Source organism: Psammomys obesus, unplaced genomic scaffold (genome assembly GCF_907164565.1).
Source record: "Psammomys obesus unplaced genomic scaffold, mPsaObe1.curated_primary_1811, whole genome shotgun sequence".
Taxonomy (NCBI): Eukaryota; Metazoa; Chordata; class Mammalia; order Rodentia; family Muridae; genus Psammomys; species Psammomys obesus.
In genome coordinates, this window is record NW_026594428.1 from 12,320,373 (window position 1) to 12,335,188 (window position 14,816).

The window sequence follows — 14,816 nt, forward strand, 5'->3', positions numbered from 1 at the left end:
TGCTGGAACTATAGGCAGGCCACAATGCCCATGGTCCTCACAGTTCCCACACCTGAGCTTTATGCATTGAGCTAGTTCCTTAGCCCTAAGTTTTCTTTTTACGTCTCTGTTGACTACAGCCATTTGTCAAGGGGTAAGGTGCACAGCTCCCAGGTTGTAAAAGTCATTCACAGGGCAAGGATCCCTAGTTCCACTCCCAGCTTTGACCTGCAACATCCAGTTCATGGCACACGAGAGAACGTTCCATCTTGTTATCTTTTAGTTTTTCTCCTTCCGTCCGTGCATCACATACTACTCTATTTTCCTGTCCTCCAAACACCTTGGACAATTCTCTTGTGACTGAGTTGTTGAGAACTCTTTCTAAGCTGCTCAGTGTGTCATATAAGCCATTCCCCATGGTTGGGCTGTATTCTGGGAGTGAAGAAAGGTACTGAGCAGGGAGCTGGGACAGTGAATGCAGGGAAGTCAGAAAAGCAAGCAACCCCCAGAGAAGCATGGCAAGAAGAGTTCAAAGTACTAACAGAACACCAAGAGCGATGCTAAATCCTGTGTCGTGGTTGCTCTGCCTTCTTTAGGCACCAGTTTAAACATAAAGATATGCTTGCTGCTAGTGTAATAATCTACCTGTGAGATGCTTAAAAATGGAGTCCTGGATCCTGCCCCAACCTATCAAGTAACAATCTGCATTACCCAGAGAGAGATCCCAGAAAGTGTTGCTTTACTAAACGTAAATCTTGTTTGTTACCGACAAAATGACAAACTCTTATTCCTCAGGCTTCCAAAATGGTGCCAGGGTAATAACACCCTCCCCAGGGTGCTTAGGTATTGCAGGTATGGTTTGTCCCTGCGCCTGCTCATGCAAAATATCTCATGCAGGCCATCTGGGATGAGCTGCAGAATTTGCTGCTCCAGCTGGTATTGAAGGATGGCTGGCTTTAAGGATGTTTTAGAAAATACATTTTCTGCTCCCCTCTTACACACACACACAGTCCACCAAACCCATGACTTTCACATTCTCATAGCACTTTATCCTCCTTAGATTGTAGTGTTGATGTGTATTCTAAACTTATTATTTTTTTTTATTTAACATTAGTGTTTGTGCATATGTGTGGAGGGAAGAGGGCAGCTTTGGGAAGTCAGTTATCTCCTTCCACATGGGATCCAGGAATAGAAATTTGCGTAGTCAATTTTGCACAGTGTTTTAGTTTAGTTTCTCTTTCTGGGATAAAAACCATGATTAAAAGCAACTTGGTCAGAAATGGGTTTGCTTTACCTAACAGATGACCATCCATCTTGGAGGGAAACAAGGGCAGAAACTCAAGGCAGGAACTGAAGCCAAGGCCGTGGCTCTCAACCTTCCCAAGGCTGTGACCCTTTAATACACAGTTCCTGATGCTGTGGTGACCCCCAACCAGGAAATTATTTTCATTGCTTCTTCATAACGGTAATGTTGCTACTGTTATGAGTCATTATGTAAATGCCTGATATTCGGGGTATCTAACATGCGACCACCAGAGAAGTCACACCCTACACGTTGAGAACCCTTGCTTTAAAGGAACACTCTACTAGCTTGCTCCCATGGCTTGCTCAGCTTCCTTTCTTAATGCACCCCATGACCACCTGCCCAGGGATGGTGCCACCCACAGTGGGCTGGGCCTTCCCATATCAACCATTAATCAAGAAAACACCTCACAGACTTGCCAAAAAAAAAAAAAAAAAAAAACAGTCTGAAGGAGGCAATTGCTCCACTGAAGTTCCTGCTTCCCAAGTGATTCTAATACTTTGTCACACTGATCCATCTTGTTGGAAGAGATTATTATTGATTTTTGAGATACAGTCTCACTATATAGTCCAGACAGGTTTCAAATTCATTATTCTCCTGTCTCAGCTTCTCTCATGCTAGAACTAGAAGTGTATACTACCGTAGCAAGCTGTAAACTTATTTTTTTCATACATCTGCTTTCTTTAGCTCGGAAGATCTTTCCTTTTGATTTGTATGGGTGTCAATCTCTCACAGTGCCTTCAGCAAAGGTCCAAGCACATACCTGAAAAACAGTGACCACCACCTGGATAGACAGTGTGAGCCCACAGAGGAGACCAAAGGCCAGTATGGCATTATAACAGAAGTAGCTCTTTGTTTTAACAAGCAGTTTCTCAATGTGATTTTGCTGTGAATATACAAATGAAGATCCATTCCTGTTGCTAGAGTAAGCTGAAATCTGGCTTCATCAGACGCCTTCCTCCACCAGGTGGTCATTAAAGCCACTGCCAGCTACCAATGCCCCTTCCTACCTCCCCACACCCAGCTATTACCGCCTTCATCTAAGTGGTCTTGCAAGCCATCCAAAGAAGGCAGGGCTCTATTTGACCTTCTGTGACAGCAAATTCCTTTAACTGACCACAAGCTGCAGGGAAGTTAATTCCTTTGATTTTTTTTTTCTAATTTTTTTTTCTTTTAACCAGTTATTCTCTTCTAGGAGACCGTCATTAGAGGAGAAATCAATGCAATTGTTATTTTATTATTCGGGTGGTGGCCAAGGGACAAAAGCAGCTTAAATACTTCCAGAATGTCTGTTTTAATTTAAATTTGTCTCCCCCCCATATAGAAATATGAGTCCATATTACAAATTTTCTGAAATGAAGAAAAGAGGGTGTTATAGTTATATACCCTCAAAGAGGATTCGGTGCCAGTAGGTAAAAGGTCACATTGATGGTGTTAGCATTTGAGCATTAGTGGCTTTTGCCATCTAAGCCACTAGTAGCCAAAAAAAAAATATCAGTCCCTACAATGTTTTGAGGCCTAAATCATTACTGCCTCCCAGGCAAAAAAGAGAAGTGAGCAACAGGAAGGTGCCAAGACAGCTGAAGCTCCACAGGCAAGAGAGGAAAAGGCAAGAAAATTTGTAAGGAACGCTTACTCCTGCTGTGAAGGAAGGAATCTCTGGAATTGAGAAACAGACAACAAGAACACAAAGCAGACAGCAGTGTGAGCAAGCAGTCTAGCTTCTGTCCCCAAGACCCCTGCATTTTCAAATATCTGTGAGCCCATCTCCCACCCTCCACACCCACTGCCCACAGCCAGCCTCTCTCATCTCTGGAGGAAACACTGAGTTCATTAGATGAGTAGCGGGAAAGAGCACTCTCCGCGACAGGCTTTTTGATGTGATGTTTTGGTTTAGGTTGACACAGAACTATTGTGTGCAGTGCAGTGTGGTACCTCGACACGGGTTTGTGCAGTGCAATGGTCAAAGCTGCAATTCAGCATTTGCACCTGCAAACTAGCACTCTTTCCCCAAGGCACCCTCAGGAAATGCCAAAGAGGACTTCCAAATTACTTATTTTATGGGCGTTATTTGTGCGTGCGTGTGTGTGTGTGTGTGTGTGTGTGTGTGTGTGTAAGAGAGAGAGTGAGAGAGACTTTATTGCTTTATTCTGTAAAGGCATACATTAATTCAGAAACATTTACATGGAGAAAAATACAAAAACTAAAACATCAAATCATCTAACACCCCAATACCACCCAATAACTGCTATTAGCAATTATAGACAACCCTAGGCTCATTTACTCATTGAAAAAGCAAACAAGGTATTAGATATTAACTATTCATATTTGATGATATTAACAGGGTACTTTCTGTTATTTTAAGAGAAGAATAAAAAAAGTTCTTATGAAACAAAAGGGAATGTCAGAATTGTCCCCAATATTTTGATAGCCATGTAATTACATTTTGCTTTGTCCAAGCTGAAAATAATGCTTTGCTTTTGTAAGCATAATTCCTACAATGGTTTAGCATCAGTCCCATACTTATATGAATTCAATGCTATTAACATGAGATAGCCTAGTGCATTGTGTGTAGTGAGAATTTGGGAATTTTGGTTTCTTTAAAGAACATGAAAATATTATAAGGATATTTATCTATTCTGATCCCAGGTGTAGGGATATGGGCTGCTTCGCAGCAGCTGACTATGATTTGCCTTGTGCTCTAGTGAGAGTGTGGTTTTGCCAGCTGCAGATAGTTTGAGTGTGTGATGTTTGGAATTCTGGGGACTTTTCAGAGGGTATATAAATGCTAGAGTCCTGAGAAGTAGGGTAAGTTGTTGGTTGGTTGCTGTTGGTTGCCGTTTGTTTCAGCAAAAAGTAGTCTAATGATAGTGATGCTCCCTTTCTGACCCCTGACTTTATTCAGGGAGCTCTTTCCCGTCCTTTCTATTCTTTTTCTTCCCCCTCTCATATCTAGGTTAAAAGGGAAAAAGAAAAGGGGTAAAGAAGGGTGGAAGAAAGAAGAACCCATAAGTAGCAAAGAACAGTTATAATTGTGTACATTCAGTTGTGTATGCCTCGCACGTGTGTGTGTGTGTGTGTGTGTGTGTGTGAGAGAGAGAGAGAGAGAAAGAGAGAGAGAGAGAGAGAGAGAGAGAGAGAGAGAGAGGAGAGCCCCTGTAGAGGCCAGAGATAAATGTGAAATGTCTTCCTTTACTGCACACCACCTTATTTTTTGAGACAAGGTGTCTCACAGAACCTGGACATATGGCTAGCCTGCTGGCTAGCAAGCCCTCAGAATCAATCTCTCTGGTCTCTTAGCAGAGGTTATAGGCATGCACCACCACACCCAGCTTTACATAGGTGCTGGGGATCTGAACCACATCCTCATGCTTGGGCATCAAACACTTTCTTAATATTTAAGATAATGCTGCCTTTAAACCTGAATACAACTTGGTCTCAAACATCTGTCTCACATCCCTTTCCGATTTCTCCTTTGTGTTTTGGCACTGCATTTCCTGTCAAACTATGTGATTCCGTTTCCTTCACCAAGGAGAGCTAATATTTCTCCCTGAAAATCTACTATATTCCCAAAATATTTTTTCCTTCCTACTTTCTTTCTAACTTTTTTCAGAGCTGGGGATCAATCCCTGGGCTCTCCCGCTGAGCTACATAGCCAGCCCTTCATTACAATTTTATTCACCTTTAAAGGCATTGATTTAATCAGCTTGTGTTTCAGAGTTTAATTTCTATATATGTAATTCCTGAGACAACACAATGTTTTTTTTTTTTTTTCTTCCTGGCTTTAGATTCAGTTTTTTCTTTACTTCTGGAATATTTTCTTCTGTAACGTCTCAAATGCTTTATTATTATTATTATTGACAGTTCTCTGTTATTAGGTATTCTCATTTTAGAGGCAAGTCTGCTCCCTTTGCATTCAAGGTGATCATCACAAGCCCTTTGTCTATTCTCCTTTTTTTTTTTTTTTTTTTTTTTTTTGCACATGGACTGCATGCTTGCTAGGCAAACACCCTCCCTCAGCAGTGAAGCCTGGCAGATGAGAATCTGTTTTAGCTTGGTCTCTTTATTCATTTTGTTTCTGTTGTTCATTTATGCACATTGAAATGGCTTTTACCTAGTCCCCTGGTGTCCTCTATGGGCTGTATCTCCTCTCTGTTTTAGTCAATTGTTTCTTGTTATGCTTTGACCAACTTACTCAGCTACCTCTTGGGTTATGGTAAAGGAGCCTTGCAAAGATGTGCAAAACTAGGCCTCTGAAGTTAGACTATGCAGGCCCCTCAGCCAACTGCTGCTTCTGAGAGAACTGACCACAGATGATCTACAAAATTAAGCTGATGATACTCCACATCATGGGTATGGACAGAACGTGTAAAGAACTTGAAACAATGCCCAGAACGCCTTAGACACTTGGTATGATTACAAAACAACACACCGGGACACTCTCTTGTTTCTTAGGTTGTCGGACACTCCCAAGTAGTACTCATCTTCTTCTTTCATGTTGTAGTTTTTTGTTCGTATGAAGTCCATTTGCTTAGTTGCTTTCCCATGCCTTATTATTTTTGCTAATCACTAAGGTAGACAACTCAGGTCTTTCATTTTTCTGATAAGATCAGGATAGGTTCTCTGGGTCTATCTTCCATCCTACTCACTATATCCCCTTGGAGCCACAGTGTCAGACATCAGATTATGACAGAGACAGATGAAAGCTGAGCTCTGTTGCGGTGGGTCCAGCTAGTCCAGGTCTATGTTGAGTGGGCTGTGCAGACTCACTTCACCTAATTGAGAACTGTGGCCTATGCTCATGGAAAATGCCACAGCCCCATTATTCAGTAATGAGCCCTGAAAATGGAGAAATGTGATGTACTCTCTGCTTTTTGCTGAAATGTGGAAAGGTTAAGCAGTATATTAGTGACTTCTCTATTGCTGAGGCAGAATACCAAGACCAAGGCCACTTATAAGATAAAGTGAGTGATTGGGCTTACAGTTTCAGAGTGTTAGAGTCCATGATGGCGGAGCAAAGGCAAGCTGGCAGGAATAGCTCAGAGCTCATGTTCTGACCCACAAATAAAAGGCACAAAGATACACTGGCAGCCCAGTGTGGTAGCTCATGCCTTTAATCCCAGTGCTAGAGAGGCAAAGGAAGGCAAATGTCTTAGGCCAGTGTAGTCTACAGAGCGTGTTCTGGGATAGCCAGGGCTACACAAAGAAATCCTGTCTTGCACTTTTCTAATTTTTTTCCCTAGATCTACCCTTCCCATGCCTTTCCCTCCAGGCTTCAAAGACTTGATGAGCAAAAGATACATCTTGTTCCTCTTCTCGGCCTCCAGCCCCATTATGAAGGGAATAGCGGGAGACTCTTTCCTCATTGGTTTGCTGTTACTTTTGTTTTCAATATATTCTTTAAAGAATCTGGCAAGAGAATGCTTCTGTGTTCTGAATTTACTGCATCATTTTTTCTGAGAGCAGGCTGCTGAAGTCATTGTGTACTCTGTAATACCAAGCAGCAGATATCCCTTTTTCCGTTTCAGTCATCAGCAACCATCGTAAGAAGGAGATAGAAGTGTGTGCCTTTAACCACCCCCCACACATGCACATACTCTGGAGGCTGACACAAAAGGAGCAAGCAAGTTCAAAGCCAGCCTCCACAACAGAACACAAAGCACTAGGTGTCTAGTGTACAACAGAAATTTATTTTTATGGTTCTACAGGCCAGAAGCTCAAGCCTAGGTTGCCAATACGGGTGAGTTCTAAGTTATTAGGTCAAGGCCTCCACCCTCAAAAAACAATTATCTCCACAGAGGTTGTACCTATCGATAGCATCACATTGTAAAAAAATAAATTTGTGGGTGAGGGACAACAAGTATTCAATCCATTGTAGTCATGCTGTGGTCTCCCAGAATGCACTGAGATCATCAAGATAAAATGGTATATGAATTCCAGGAAGCAGCTTTCAGAATAGGGAGAAAGTGTTTGCCTCGTAGAAAACTGGCAGCCTTCAAACTGAATCTCCTCATATTTAATTGATTCTGCTAAATAAGTGCTTTCATCATGTACTGTAATGCTTGAAAGCTTGTGGCATCACCACTTATGCTAAACTCTAGGACTTTGAAAGTCCTCATGGTTTGGAGCAAAATTAAGAAACAGAACATTTATAAAAGATTCTTTTCTAATAAAATAAAACTTTTATCTAAGAAGTTTATCAACCCCAAGTATAAAAGGAAAAACAGGATAAATCAATACCAGTGACTCTGGTGAAAACACGGAAAGGCAGAATCATCGGGGACTATTGTGAGGCGCCAGCCATGAAGCCTGCCAGAACAGAACCATTGTAGGCATTTGCCTAAAATCATCTCTGAGGATGACTGATGAAAGCTGTAAACAAGCAGTCCTTTTGCCCCCATTGTGCAGAAGGCTCTGTGCTGCTGGTTGATCCAAACGCAAAGAGGATCTTTTCTTCGAAGGTTATAGCTAATTGGGGGAGGAAGTAGATAGATTGAGAATTTCTAGTCAATGCCATACATTCAACAATAGAGACCTGAGGTACACAGCGCTGTGAGAAATCTGCACAGCCTTGCTTAGGAGGCAATGTCACATGTCCTGGTAATAATGTACCAAATGAAGAACATCTAAGCATTGTAGGCAAACCGTGTTTAGAGGCAAGAAGGTGTCAGAGGCCACATGGACCAGAACCAGGGGCTGTTTGCAGTTGACTAGATAGTAAGTTGCATGTGTGGATGGGGGTGGGGTATTAGTTAGAATAAGCCTGGGAACAGACTGCAAAGAGACCCTGAAAGATTTTCTTCAGGAAGTCATTCTGTGTGAAAGGGGAGTAGTCAGAGAGCTGATTGGCTATAACATCACTTGATAAATTTATGGGCTAGGAGAAGATGGAATACTGAAAGGACCTTCCGGAGCTCTTGCAGTTTTTCTAATAACCAAACACAGAAATTTGAGCTAAAGTCATTGCAATTTTTTCTTGAAATAGTGGATACATAGTGACCATGCCAACTAAGGGGAAATTTGTTTATTTATATTTTTTGAGACAGGGTTTCTCTGTGTAGCCCTGGCTGTCCAGAAACTCAGTCTGTAGGCCAGGCTGGCCTCAAACTCCGAAATCAGTCTGCCTCTGCCTCCCGAATGCTGGGACTGCTTGTTAGGGATCTTAAGGATATAATTTTGCAGAATGGTAGCTTTTTGTGTCTAAGAAGCAGAGGGGTCTCCTGAGGATTGGCTAAGGTTTGAGATTCTTGGGCCCTACCTCCCGAGGCTGGTATTGTGACCAGTGCCCCATATGCTTAGGATACTGGTGATGTCCCCAGAAATGATCTCAGTGGGTGGCCAGGGAAGATGGGAGTCAGTAAAAGAGACTCCAAAGAGTAAGGGAAAAGAAGAAAGACAAATTGTCAAGTCCCTTTTCTATCTATCCTCACACTTTAAGCTGCATGAGTTAAACAATCATGTGAGTATCCATTGCATTCACTCAGAAAGGTCTGCCCTCCCCTCTGAGCATCCAAGCTTCAGTTTGCCTATGGGCAAAGTCCCGCTTATATCTTTCTGTAGCTTTCCCCCTGCCTGGCCTCTCCACCTTGGAGTTTTCAGTGGACACTGTCCTGCCTCCAGGCTTTTGTGTTGGTTCCTCCTCACCTGAGCTACACCTTCTCCTTCTAACACTGTTACCAACTGGTAGCCTAATAATAAGCTCCCTTTTAACACATCCCTGGCAATCTGTGAAGCATACTACACATGAAAAGCAGTGGCTGGGTCTTGAGAAAAAAAAAAAAAAAACAGCATCCAATTTTTCTGTCCAGTGCCGGGTTCTCTGGCAATGTGCTGGACTGGTGGTCACCCAGCGTCTTTGTGCCTCAGCCCAGTATGACCTACACAGACTGTGCTACCATTAGTGCAGGCATTATCCTTGGTATGAGTCAACTTGTGTCACAAGGTCACCTGCTGATGAAGTCAGCCTTGGTGACCACGCAGAGTAGGCTTAATTCACAAGACAAGTCACAGTCAAAAGGTCTGCTTCCTGTTGCCTGAGCAAAGCTTCCCTGGAGAGTCAGACTTTTCATTAGTCTATTTGCCTCAATAAACAAAAGAACTACTTAAGGTGCCATGCTTGTTTTAAAATCTTATTATTATATATTTATTTGTTATTTAATGTATTATAAGTGTTTTTTGCTTGCTTGTAAGTCTGTGCACATGTATGCCTGATGTCTTCAGAGATCAGATAAGAGCAGTACATCCCCCAGAAATGAATTTATGGACAGCTGTTGATCCACCATGTAAGCACTTGGAATTGAACTCACGTCCTCTACAACAAGTACTTTTGTTTGTTTGTTTGTTTGTTTGTTTGTTTTGAGACAAGGTTTCTTTGTGTAGCGTTGGTTGTCCTGGAACCCACTTTGTAGACCAGGCTGGCCTTGAACCACAGAGATCAGCCTCTGCCTTCTAAGTAATGAGATTAAAGGCATGAACCATCACTGCCTGGCCATAAGTGCTTGTAACCACTGAGCCACCTCTGTTGCCACCACGCTAGTTTCTTATTGTGCCAAACTGGATTGCGAAAACTAGTGGATTAACAGAAATGTATTATAGTTTAGTTCTGAAGATTACTAGTAGAACATGGGTCTTAGCTAAAATCAGTGTGTCAGAAAGTCTGGAAGGTTTTGTCATTCATCCCCAAAACATGTTTCACCAATTTCCTTTTCTCTCTCTCTTTCCCAAGAAGACAATGAGGTCCCTCATCATCCATGACACTCTTCTCATTTCAGAATCCTTCAGTCAACCACAGATGCCTCCCTTTGCCATAGAAGGTAATGTTCCATGGGGATTAAGATTTGGATGCCACCGGTGGTCCTTAGTCTAAGCTGAGCATAGGATTCCCAGTCAGCTCCCTCTGAGCTAACACTGACTTCTTCATCAACCAACTCCGTGGTTTACATTGCCTTTGTCATTAACTAAAGCCTACAAAAGCCAAACAGATCTCATGACCAGACCTGAAGGAAGTAGACTCCTACAATGTGCTCAGGGGAGAGACATTCCTGATGACAGAAGTTAGAGCCAGCATGACAGTTGCTCATGTGAAAAACCCTTGTGAAGGGAGACAAAGTGTGCTCCTTCACTGGAAGCTTTAAGAACTAATTTGAGATTTGCTCTAGGCAACAGTGTTCGGATTTATGTCAGCCTGAATCTATCAGTCTGGATCCCAGAGTGAGGAAACTGGGCAGCATAGGGCCGGTACGACATGCTATAGATAAGTAAGGTGAATGAGAAGTAAAATTATGTTGTTTTGGCTAACTGGAACTTGGGAGACTACCTCCAGCCACACTGTGCCTGATACAAGCTGTCTTTGCAGATGAGTCAAAATCTAAACATGGGCAGAACAATGTAACAGAATTTCTATAACATGAAAGCAGAAAGGGAGGTTACCTGAAGGATGAAAGACTTCCAGCAAGATAGGGGGCTAGGCAAATGGGGAGATCAGTGTAGGGGGCACGAACAAGAAGGAAGTATGACATATATGTCTAAAAATGTCATAATGAATCCCAAACTTGTATGCTAACTTAAACAATTTTATACCAATGAAATCTGACAGAGCTTGCATTTATTTTTTTTAATTTCATAATGATCAAGATTTCAAGGTTTTCATGATATCTAAAGAGTTTGATTCATTTATATTTTGTTGTTTTTAAGCTGGATAATAAAAAGTGAGAGAGATGGCTTGGCATATCATACAACATGGTACTCTAGCAGAGGATTTGAGCTTGAGTCCTGGCACCTACATTAGACAGCTCACAACTGCCTGCAACTCCAACATCTGGGGAGCTTACATCTTCCTCTAGACGCCATGGGTGCCTGCGCTCACACATAGACACCCACGTGTAAGCAGATTTCAATGATAGATAGTTTAAAAGCCAAATAAAGACCCTTTATCAAAAGTATTGATCTGTAAAAAGGTTTATCAGGACAAGGTCAATACATTGACCACTTGAAAACCGTTCCTAGGTTGACACTGACCACAAAATAAGATTATTATAACACACATTATCATCCAGCTTATGGTTCTTCTTAAGTGATAATGCATGGGGGTTTCCAAAGTACTTATTCAAGTTTGGCAGAATATTTCCATTATCTAGAGGCTCTTTATAGATCACTCTAGCATGGCAACTTGACTCTTTAGATTATAGGCTGACTCAGCAATCAATGTATCCTTTCACCAGGTATTCCTGGGTCATCCGATATGCCATCCTAAAACTATTCCCAAATCCATGCTCCTAGTACTAACTTCTATTTTTTGAGACTATTTGAAACATTAGGTATTTTAAAGTTCTTGAAACTTGAGCTAGGGAAAGGAAATATGTTCAGCTTGGATACAACAATCCTGAGCCTAGGTAAAGAGTATGGACTTGTACTGAGCTGTATTTCCTTCTGTTATTCTGCCTTTCACAACTCATAGCAGCGTGGGAGATGGAGGGAACAGTACTTAGCTCAGAAGGAAGATGCTTGCTATGTGCGTGCTCTTACACAGTTCGGATCCTTGGAACCACCTGTACATCTGCATCCCCAGTGTGGAGTGCACAGGGACGTTTGGGCCACACGTTTGGACAGCTGGCTAGGGTGGAGACAGGAGCATCTCTGAGATTCTGGTGGCCAGACCACTAAAAAACAGTGAGCCCCTGGTTCAGTAAGAGACCTTGTCTAAAGGAAGTAAGACAGAGAGCAATCGAAGAGGGCACTCAGTGTCTCCTTTTGGCCTTCACATGCAACATACACACATATTTCTTTCTTTCTTTCTTTCTTTCTTTCTTTCTTTCTCTCTCTCTCTCTCTCTCTCTCTCTCTCTCTCTCTCTCTCTCACACACACACACACCCTTAGTCTTCCTCAACAAGAGAAAGAGGAAAAGGTTCATCCAGAAATCTACTTGCTAATCTTAACTTTTTGTAGTCATCAAATGAGGGTGACCACTTAAGACTTAAGAAATTATTAAATGGTTAAGTGCAACAGACTCCAACCCAAAGCAGAGAACTGAATACAATCTTAATCACTTACAGGTCTGAAGGTTTGGACCACTTGTTCCACCATCAGTGCTTGGTGTCCTCTTCTCTAATATGAGATAGTTACGGGATCACTTTCCACTGTCATTGAATAGATGACACCAGGTATACTGTCCAAACTGAAGTAAGAGCTCAATAAATATATTCACACCAAATATGAGCTCCCCTGTTTTGTAGGATATGAGGACAGACAACCAATAAATTAGTTTTTTGGTCAATAGTACATAAGAAAGGCTCTTCTATTTCTTACCAGACTGCTATGTAAACTGAGTGAAAAGATGAAGAGCTAAGTCCATTCCAGATGTTGCTTACTGCCTGGGGAACATGGCAGCAGATTCATTTAGTATGTGTTTGCTTGCCTTTGCGATCCTTCCTCCTAACAAGCAGCTTTGATTTGATTCAACAATTCAGGTCTGAAAGATCAGATGCTTTTTGGTTTTGTTTGTAAGTCTCACCTTAATATTTCAGTTGGTTGGAGAGTAAGAATAACACATGTGAGAGATCCAGGAAACGGTACCTTTCCTATAACTCACTCCCCCTTGGGAAATCCTGGTTTTCAAAGTAAAGACATACTTAGGATTCCAAAAAGAAGAGTGTGTGTATGGAGGGGGAGGGGGGTGCCTTCAAAGTCACCAGTCAAATCTATTTTGGCAATAGAATACCTTTAAAGAATATGAACTTTTAAAATCCAACAAGAGAGTGCATAACTACTATTTCTGATTTTTGTGGACTTGCTTACATTTCCATAAAATATTTATGTTAAGCAGTCTAAAAGTATCAGCCATGATCATCAAGTTTGTTTTTATTTTATTGATCAGTTAACCTAAATAAAATCCTCTTAGGTGCCCACAAGACTGACATTTATGCTGATTTGGAGGTAGAGAAACATGTATGTAATCTTTCATAACTAATAACAGCAATGGCATAGAGCCTATCATTTTCATTTATTGATCTCTGACTTTACTTTGTGGTCCTTTAGGTTTGCTGGAAAACGAATCCTTTCTGGCTTGGCCTTCTTGTCTCTCCCTTAAAATTTTGTGTGTTGGGGGGGTGGCATGGGGGAGGGAGGGCGGTGGGGATATCTGTCCTTCATTTGTTAAAAGAATGCTGAGACAGGACATAATGAAAGCCTGGCTCTCCCTACTCTTTCATCTCCATACTTATTTTCTGAAGTGCATTCCTTCACGAAATCACAGTCAGCTCCACCCTTCCTAAAATAACAGAGTGAGGCTGTGAGGTCTACCTCCGCCCTTCCCTGTGACCCTAATTGCACATAAGCCTGCTGTTGTAGTATCTAAGAACTCAGGACTGGCTACATAATTTATGGGGTCCTGTAAAAGGAAAATGTGTGACCCCTTGCTCAAAACATGGACAAAAGTACTACCATTCAAAGTACAAGACTAAAAAGTGCTCACTTTAGTCTACCATTTCTCTCTTCCCTTGTCATGTTGTTTTTATTTGTTCTTTTGCCACCACGAGAAAGGAAAGAAATTGAATTTTAAATTACTAGCAGAGATGCTGCCATTCCTCTTTCTATTGTGTAATGCCAATTTTAAATTAAATTATCAGAGTATTTATTTAGCCCCTGTAGAATTTCCATATTCCATTCCTTGGATATGTGTCTCGCCTTTTTTTTTTTTTTTCCTGTTCTTGTAAGGAGAATGGAAACACTGCACAGTACCCACTCAGCCATTTCAGTTTCTTTCTTCCTTTTTTTTTTTTCTTATTGCTCATTTTTTGAGACAGAGTTTCACTGAGTAGCCTTAGCTTGCCTTGAGTTCACTATTAGACCAGGCTGACCTCAGACTCACAGCAATCCTCCATGCCTCGGACTCCCAGCACTGGGATTAAAGGACTGTGCCATCACACCAGGTTTAATGCTTTCTCAGTGCACCCATTACTACGCTCAGCCCATTTTCCCTGTCTTCCCATACCAGCATTTTCAACACTTGTCATTGTCTAATGCATGTAAACAATAAAGGGCTTGGCTGATGCCATTGGTTCTTTGAATTGCTTTCTTTTTTAATTATTATTTATTTTGTGTGTATGGGTGTTTTGCCTGCATGTGTGCCTGCGCACCATGTGACGCAGTACCTACAGAGGCCAGAAGAAGGATGTTGGATCCCCTGTGGCTGGAGTCACTAACAACTGTGAGCCTCCAAGTGGGCTGCTTGGCAACCGGAGCTCTTAACTAATAAGCCATTTCTCCAGAACCCTTTGAATTTTTCTGTTTATTTATTTGTTCATTTTTAATCACTTTACAGCCTGATCCCTGCCCTCTCCATCCTCTCCTCCCAGGCCCACCCTCATGTCCCTCCCTCCTGCCATTTCCCCCTCTCCTTCTTCTCAGAGAAGGGGAGGCCCCCAAGGTGTACCAATCCACCCTGGCATCTCAAGTCGCAGCAGGACTAAGTGCATCCTCTCCCTCTGAGGCCTGACAGGGCAGCCCAGCTAGGGGAGAGGAATCCAAAGGCAGGCA